The sequence below is a fragment of the Prionailurus bengalensis genome, chromosome B2 (genome assembly GCF_016509475.1).
Source record: "Prionailurus bengalensis isolate Pbe53 chromosome B2, Fcat_Pben_1.1_paternal_pri, whole genome shotgun sequence".
Classification (NCBI taxonomy): Eukaryota; Metazoa; Chordata; class Mammalia; order Carnivora; family Felidae; genus Prionailurus; species Prionailurus bengalensis.
Genome location: NC_057349.1, coordinates 137,591,494 through 137,599,701, shown reverse-complemented (window position 1 = coordinate 137,599,701; position 8,208 = coordinate 137,591,494).

The window sequence follows — 8,208 nt, the reverse complement described above, 5'->3', positions numbered from 1 at the left end:
TTCTATAGGATAGAGAAAGAGACTACTTTCCAACATTTCACAATTAGATTTATTCAGCAAATTGGGGGAGGGGGGTTCTCCAATTTCCAATTTCCAATTGGAAATTCATACTCCATTCAAGTACAATTAATTTTATCTAATACCCTTTTTTATAAATCTCAGTTATTTATTAAAATTCGTAACCTGTCTCTTTCTCCATTTGGCATATTAATTTTGAAAAGTTATTTGCTTCCTTTCATAAATAGCTACCTAAAATGTAACTTATAGTTAATTAGCATAACTCTTGAATTGGTACTTAAGTATGAATAGGATGATTTCCACACAGAAGGAGCCTGTTTAAAGCCAAGTAAGAGAAACATAAATGCAAACACGGAATTATATCAGAAAGATAAGCGCTATAACGAAGAGTACAATGATCACAGTAGTTGTTTTCATGGAGATGTCTAAGAACTCTGTGGGAAAGTATGAACATAATTTTACCAAGAGGAGAGAGTAAGAAGGCAGAAAGAATGATATAAACAGAGAAGAATCATCACAATTCACACAGGGGATATCGTGGGTGTGACTATAGGAAAGAATTATATGAAAATTTTCAGGAGATGTAGATAAGTTAAAATTTTAAGAGTCTTTATTAGTTTTAGCTTTATTCGCTTATTATTATTTTAATTATTATTATTATTTTTGAGAGAGAGAGAGGGCGCAAGTGAGTGAGGGGGCAGAGAGAGAGGAGAAGCAGGGCTCCTGTTCACCCAATGTGGGGCTCCAGCTCATGAACCATGGGAGCCTACGCCCTATGCTTAATGACTGAGCCACCCAAGCACCCTTAGCTTTGTTAGTTTAGACCAGTTCCTCTAGCACTGAGGAACCTTTGGAAGTAAAAGTCAAAGTGCCAGAATGCACTTAACTGCCCTAAACCCCGTTCAGACCTGGTTTCCTCAATCTTTGATTAAATCAGCCATTAACTCTTGCATTCACCCTAATTGTCATTAGACTGTGATTCTTAATGGAGCAGTACTCATCTTTCCAAGGTTTGTCATAGATTTCTGAATAGTTCTAGGAACATCTGGGGAAAAAATAACATTAAGCTTACTCCATATTAATTTTTGTTGCTTCTGCTCATTTTCTTAATTTTGATAGATTTACATTAAGTATAAGTTTACTGGAAGTTAGAATATAGACACTCTAAAGGAGAATAATAGAATGCCATAGAAAATTTAGAGATTTCACTGAGCAAATGTGAAGACTCATCTCTATAATATTCTTGCTATGCTTTATTCCCATATAAGTTATTATCATTGAGTAAATAAAATATCCATTTTTGCTGAAGAAAAGAGAAAGGACTCACATTTTAATAGTTACCTTTACTTTTCGATATTTTTTGGCAAAATTTAAAAATAGAAAATTAAAAGACCATCTGATATTGGAAAATCTATAATACAGTGAAAGTACACTGAAATACTTCTAAATTCTTATAAAAACAGAGTGGGATTCTTCCATTATTATATGTATTTTTAAATACACATTTTGTGTTAATATGGCCTGTCTGACTCAATAAACATTAATTTCAAAAATGGATATTTTTTAAATTTTTTTTTAAAAAATGGATAAATTTTTATAAAGAGTCACATGGAGCACATTTGCCCTAAAACAACAAACCCAGTGAGTGGAACAGATGAGTTGGGGTTTGTTGAAACTGCCTTCTGTGTAAGACGCGGAGCTCGCTCCATTTCGGGGCAGGGATGTAGTCTGAGACTTCCTTTCATTGTTTCATGTTTAATCACCTAGATTTTTTCCTCCTAAGTTTTCACTTTTGCAGATGGTCAGAACCCGGTCAAAACTCTGAAGAAAACTTGATTTCTAGCAGTTTATGACCTAAGCGTATATATATATTTTTTTTCTGTTAACAGCTTATTGGTAGCATGAGTTCTTATCTGTGCATGTAATTTGCTTGGTAAGGATTTGTACTTTTCCTTGGCAGAGTTCCATATAACTGAGTGTCTATGTCTGTGGGATTTTTGAGTCCCGTGACTTGTAATGCCAAAACAGGCAGTTGATTTTTGTCTTTACAACAATGTTAGGTCTGCTTTTTACTGTTCATTATTTCACAAGTTGGGTCTTTAGATCTATCTGCATTCTCCAGGAGTCATAGAATACACTGGAAGTTTGTTCTTCGGTAAGCTAGGCATGGGGCTTACTTCCCCCATTCAGGTCTGCTCAGGTCACCTCCTTATCAGGCATTCATTAGCCACCTTGCTTCTTTTGCTTCAAACGTCCCCACTCTAACCACTGTCTCCCGCATCCTCATTTCCTTCAGAACACTTATCACTCCCTGATTCTCTGCTATACATTCTTTTGCTTTTTTTTTTTTTTTTTTTTTTTTTTTTTTGTCTCTTCCAGCAGAAGTTGAGTTCCATGGGAACAGGAACTTTATTGATTTGCTCATCTCTGTTTCTCCTGTGGCTAATAGAGTGTTCTTAATAACAGTTATTGATGTTACTAAATAACACAACAGGCTCTTAATAATAGGCTCTTAATAAATATTTATCCAATAAAGGAAAGAATTCCAAGGAATCTGAAGATGAAAGTATTTTAGACATTCCCAGTCAGGTTAATAAAAAAATGTCATTTGCACTTAAAAGCAAAAGTTAACAACCTCTATTAATAGGCATTTCAATGTTTTAAAAATTTGACATGCAACTTGATACAGAATCAAATGACACAAAGGACATTGTCACACTTAAGAGAAGATATTGTATTTGACTTTAAACTTTCATTTTTAGCTTCATCTTTTAAAATAATGCGGTGTTTTGTCTTCCCTGTATTAAATTGATCCAAACAATTTTGTTAAATGGAGAAAAGTGTCAGAACATACAAGAACTACCCACAAAAAATGAATATTTAAATCTAGTTGAAAAACATATCAAGTATTTAAAAAGTCACTTGGAGGATAAGTTAAAACGTAAACATGCTATTTTAACATATCTATGCCTTTTTTATTTCTTGTTTGCATGGAATGAAAGTTGGTCTTCTTTCTCCTTTCTCCTTAAACTCATTTCTTCTTGGAGGGTGATGACAAAACAGAGAAGGACAAAGTAGTAGAGGTCAGGTCAGGCGTGTGAACATCTCACTGCTGGGGCTTAGGGTTTTACAAACCGCAGGGTAAATAAAGATGATTTTCTGGGACTGGGGGAGGCAGGTATTGTTTTCTAAGTAGATATGTCTTCCTGAATGTCTGAGTGATGCTACAGTTGGCGATAATGGGAGAGAGATGGGGAGCTGACAGACATGAACAGTGAGAAGCTGGAGCCACAGGGTGGGAGCCTGGAGTTGATGTCCAGGTTAGGATGCTGTCAGCCCCTTGCTGATCAATACAATACAAACCAGAGAAGAAAAAGGAATTGTCTTGTAAAAGATTTCCTCACCTTGCCTCCACTCAGGGAAATGGGAGGAGAAAACTAAGCACCTCTGAGAATTCCTCATGAAAATCCTGTGCTGAGGATCAAAAAACATCACACTGGAAATTTACATTACTTAGGTGTATTAGCCGTAACCTACATGCTTAGAGAAGCAAACTTGCTAAAGGAACAGGCTTTAAACCAAGAATGCCCAGAGATAGTTGTAAGAAACAAGGGCTTACAAAACATAAGGAGACAAACATCAAAAAGCCCATATCCACAAAGATGACCACACCCTGGTCCCTGATGGAATGTTACATCATGTGGCAATGTAAGGGAGATTATCTTGAATTAACTGAGTGGGCCCAATGCAGTCACATAAGATCTTAAAACCAACTTGTTCTGCCCGGAGTCGGAGAAATGTGGTGGAAGAGACACAACATGAGAGATGCAACCAAGACTAAGTCAGAGAGACCCCAGTTTGAGCAAGATTAACATGCCTTTGTTGCCTCTGAGATGTGGGGACCATGTCCGAGGACCAGTGGAGGCTTCTAGAAGCCAAGGATAGCCCTTGGCCAGCTGAAAGCCAGCAAGGAAATGGGGAACTCAGTCCTATGCAACTGCAAGGAACTGAATTTAGCAGCCAATGACCTGTATGAGCTCAGAGAGGGTTCTCCCCCAGAGCCTCAAGCAAGGGAAGCAGCCCTGCTAAGGTTTTGGTTTCAGTTGGATGAGGTCTGGGACAGAGAAATCAGCTAAACCACACGGTGGCTGGACTTCCAGCCCACAGAAGTAGATTATTTCCAAAGGAATGAACTCCTCTGAAAGGTGACCTGTAATGGTAACAGTGGAAACCAGGAGAAAATGAAATAATATCTTCAATGTGCTGAGATAAAAACATCACCTGTCTACTTAGGCATCTGAGTATTAATGAACCTATCCTTTATTCATTTATGTTTTCAAGTTTAATTATTTATTTTGAGAGGGAGAGCACGTGCACCAGACAGTGTGTGCACGGGGGAAGGGCAGATAGAAAATGCCAAGCAGGCTCCACATTCTCAGTATGAACTCATGAACCATGAGAGCATGACCTGAGCTGAGATCAGGAGTCAGACACTTAACTGACTGAGCCACCCAGGTGCCCCATTTAATGAGTCTATGTTTTAAAGATAAAAGTGAAATATACTTTTAGGAAAATAAAAATTGAACGATTTTGTTATCCTAAGTTAATTACTATAGAATTTTGTTCAGAAAGAAGGAAAATTATTCTTGATAGAAAATTTGATGAAACCCCTAAACCCTGATAAATATGCAAATAAATCCAAATGTTTATGAGAATTATAGTAATAAATTCTAAATTGTTAGAGTAAAAAAAAATCAAAACAGGACTAAAAGCCTATAGGAGAATACAGATTATAAGTAAAAGGTTCAAAAGAGCAAAAGCATTCAAGTGTCTTAATTCTTCACTGATAGGATAAAGATATTGATGATGAATTATAGTCTGAAGAAAATAATGGAACTTCCTTAACCTGAAATATAGTATGCATTAAAAGCATTCAGCAGATATTGGGGCGCCTGGGTGGCTCAGTCGGTAAAGCGTCCAACTTCAGCTCAGGTCAAGATCTCCCAGTCCGTGGGTTCGAGCCCTGTGTCGGGCTCTGGGCTGATGGTTCAGAGCCTGGAGCCTGCTTCTGATTCTGTGTCTCCCTCTCTCTCTGCCCCTCCCCCGTTCATGCTCTGTCTCTCTCTGTCTCAAAAATAAATAAACGTTAAAAAAATTTTTTTAAAGCATTCAGCAAATATCATAATCATCAAAGAAATATTAAATATTCCCTTTGTAATTTTTTGTAAATATTTCCTCTAGAAACAAGACAAATTTGACCACCATGACTATTTCTAGTCAACATCAGACTGAACAATCTTGGTAGTACAATAATAAAAATAAATAAGTATACAATATAAAAGGATTAGAAAGATAAAAATAAAAGGATAGTTTGTAGTAGATTATATGATTGTCTACATTACCACAAAATAAAATGTATAAAAGAAAGAAGTCATTATTAGCAACAAAATAAACTAACAAGAAAAATACAACAAAAATGTGCAAGATTTATACGGAAAATGATTATATGTTGTTGAAGGACATGAAAGAAAACTTATTTTTTTAATATTTTTTTGTTTTGAGACAGAGGGAGAGAGCAAGCGAGCATGAACAGTGGAGGGGCAGAGAGAGAGAATTCTAAGCAGGCTCTGGCTCTGTGCTGTCAGTCCAGAGCCCAATGCAGGGCTTGATCCCATGAACCATGAGATCATGACCTGAGCCGAAATCAAGAGTCAGTTGGTCAACTGACTGAGCCACCAGGCGCCCCCATGAAAGAACACTTTGTATAATATGTTCATAGATGGGAACATTCAGTACTGAAAAGATATTAGTTCTCCTCAACCTACAAATTTCTTTTAATTCCTAAAAAAAAAAAAAAAATTACTATCTTTCACAAGAAATTTGGCAAGTTGATTCTAAAATATATACGGAGGATCAAAGGGCCCAAAATGTCCAAGGCACTTAAGAAAGAAAGCTAGGTTAGGGGACTTATAGATATTGTGACTTATTATACTGCTATGGTATTCAGTACAGTGTGGTTTTGATTCAGGGGTAGAGGAGCAGATCAGAGATGCAGAACAGAGAACCCAGATACACTCCAGACCAACAATTGGTAGAACCTAAATCTGTGTAGAAAGATGATCTGTTCAAAAACCACATGGTTGTACAACTGAGTATCCAAGGTGGGGGGTGAGGGGGGTGGGGGTGGGGGGGAAATGGATTCGTAATTTGTGCCATACAAAAATAAGAGTTCCAGATAGATACCTTTAGAAATCAAAATAAGGAAGAACCTGATAACGAAAACACACCAAAAACACAGACCTAAAAGAAAAGATTGAATAAGCTGATGATATTAGAATGAAGAACTGGTGTCCCTCAGGGAACTTCAGAAAGAAAAGTATAATACAAGCCACAAACTGGTATAGAAATTTAATTGGCTTCGTATATTGATTTTACATCCAGCAAACTTTTGTCAGGCTCTTATTATTTCTAATAACTAGTCAATAGATTCTACTGGATTTTGCATATAGACAATTACTCCATCTGCAAATAACTATAGTTTTATTTTGATGTTTCCAAAGACACTGTAGTATATAATGAAATGTCATATGTCAGGTGCAAGATGTGATAACTCACCCTTTATTTTGGAAGCCATAGGTGACTGTGTGGGAGAATTGAGGCAATTTCTACCATAATAATTCCTACCCACTATGGCATTACATACAGGTTGCATCCTCAGAGGTCCTTGACTGTGCTTTACTTGATAGACTTTGGGCCTAAAACTAAGTCAAGTCTGGAAACTAGAGGAGGGATCATGATTTTTCAGTGACAGATATCAACCAAGAACTTTTACTATTAAACTATAAGAAGCAATGAGAGCAGTAATTTTATAGAATAAAACACCAAAATGCCAAAAATCAGAAGTTTCCTTATATATCATAAATAACCAATGAAAATGTAGTAGAATGCAGTCATCTTCATGAAAAAAAAAACCTATAAAAGAATACACTAGGATATAATAAGAAGCATTGTACAATAGCTATCTTAAAGAAATTATAAAATTGAGTTTGTTCATTGAAGAAAAAACAAATACTGGAAATAAACATCATGCTCTTGGAATAGGAAGACCATATAATATAAAGATATCAGTTATTTCTAATATTCTATGCAACACTGAAGATTGATGTACAATATCTATTTTGAAATATCTTATTAATAAGATTTATTTTATTGGATTTGATTAGCTGGTCCTAAAATTTTCATGGAAGTGTAAACGTGCAAGAGGTATAAATGAATATATATTTAGACAAATAAGGACTCATGTCATAGATATATATCCATAGTTCACTGCAGCATAGGTCATGATCACAAAATGCAATATTTTTGTGGAAAAACTTTGAATTAGCAAAAAAGTTGGTAACAGCCTAAAAGTCCTTAATAAGATCAATTAAACATTTTCATACTATGGACTACTATGCATTTACTTACCAAATTTAGATAAATGTATGTGAAATGAAATAAAACAATCTCTAAGAGATATAATTAGAGAAAAAAATCAAGCTGCAAAACAAGGGTAGTAATATTTCATTTTGGTTAACAAAACAGGGCTAGATATAAATACGTATAATATATACGTAATTTACCTGAAATGCATAGAAGAAAGAATCACATGTTGGCAATGGTTAAGCTTTGGAGAGAAATGGATACAGAGCAGGACATAAAGAGGACTTTTACTTTGCTCTATATTTAACATTTTTACAAATAGATTTTAATGTGCAGATTGCATAATTATCTTCAAAGGGAAACTGTGATGCACTAGTTAAGAAGGTTTAATTGCTTGCTGTCTCTCCAATAAATATTCTCTTCTTACCTCAGAAAAAGAAATTTTAACTCTCACCTAGTGACCCCGCTAAATCCTACTAACCAGGTGTGTGCAGGCAATTAAGGGCTGACCAATTAGATGCGAACGAAGTGAAAAGGGCCGCTTCCGGCCCCTGCCTTAGAGTCAGGTATAAATGTCATCTCTCTCTCTCTCCATTTTCCTTTCTTCTTGCTGGAAATCAGATGATGTGGAAGTTGCTGGAGCAGCCACCTTGGATCAGGAGATGAAAACCACAATCAAGAATGGTAGAACCAGGGGCCGAGCCTCCAATGCAGCTCAGTTCATGATCTTGGGGTTTGTAAGTTCGAGCCCCACATGGGGCTCGCTGC